Source organism: Cynara cardunculus (genome assembly GCF_001531365.2).
Source record: "Cynara cardunculus var. scolymus isolate 2C chromosome LG 15, CcrdV1, whole genome shotgun sequence".
Lineage (NCBI taxonomy): Eukaryota > Viridiplantae > Streptophyta > Magnoliopsida > Asterales > Asteraceae > Cynara > Cynara cardunculus.
Window position 1 is genome coordinate 15,066,138 of NC_037542.1, and position 707 is coordinate 15,066,844.

Sequence of the window (707 nt, forward strand, 5' to 3'; positions counted from 1 at the left end):
AAACACCCTTGAACCAACTAACCATTAGCCATCCAACGTCTAATCTAAATCCATGACCTTGGACTCGAGGGACCAAACGCCCATAAACTAGGTCACCTTTAGCCACCGAACGCCCTTCAATGGTCAAGGCAAGAGCATATAGGTGGCGGTGTACCCAGGATATGGATGCTTGAACCAAGTGAGGATAGGTGGATCATACCCTCGGGGGATGGTCATAAAGTAAAATCATAGAAAAACAATACACAAAAGCTAGCTTACATAACGATAAACAACAAAGTTGGGCAAGACGCCACAACTAATTGAAGCAACCATATTTAGACAAACTAGAATTAGCGTTTACTATGTTGTCATTGTGCTTCAAGTTGCAATGCAAATTACCTGAAGATTTTCTTGATCTGATCTAATCCAATTAAAATTTTTGATCTGATCTAATCCAATTAAAATTGGATATCCAATCATTATCGGTCGGTTTAGTTGAATTGATCGACTTTCTAGACACCTCTAATAGTGTTATTAACAATGGAGTTCTCTTCGGGGGTGTTTGGGATTGCTTATTTAAAACAACTTATGCTTTTTTGTAAAAGTGCTTATTAACTTATGTGGTATCAAACCGGAGTTTTGTAAAAAGTGTTTGGATTAGCTTATAGCGGTACCAAACTGCAATAAGCTGATAAGTTGTTTTTTAGTGTTTGGCAAATTTTGCTTAT